Genomic DNA, 299 nt, shown 5'->3' on the forward strand with positions numbered 1-299 from the left:
AGTGAGTTCCAGGACAGCCAGTGCTACACAGAGAAACCCTGTCTCGAAAAACCATAGAAAAATAAAAAAATAAAAAAAAAAGAAGTCAATATGAACAGGATGGTAGTGGTGCATGCCTCAGGCAGATCTCTGTGAGTTCAGAGCAAGTTCCAGGACAGTCAGGGCTACACAGAGAAACCCTGTCTCAAAACCAAACCAAACCAAACCAAAAAGGGTGGGTCCAAGGGAGGGCTGACTGTGAGGAGAGGGACAATGGACCTGGAGGACAGGTAAAGAAATGCCTGGCAAACAGGGAGGGG

The sequence above is a fragment of the Mus pahari genome, chromosome 7 (genome assembly GCF_900095145.1).
Source record: "Mus pahari chromosome 7, PAHARI_EIJ_v1.1, whole genome shotgun sequence".
Classification (NCBI taxonomy): Eukaryota; Metazoa; Chordata; class Mammalia; order Rodentia; family Muridae; genus Mus; species Mus pahari.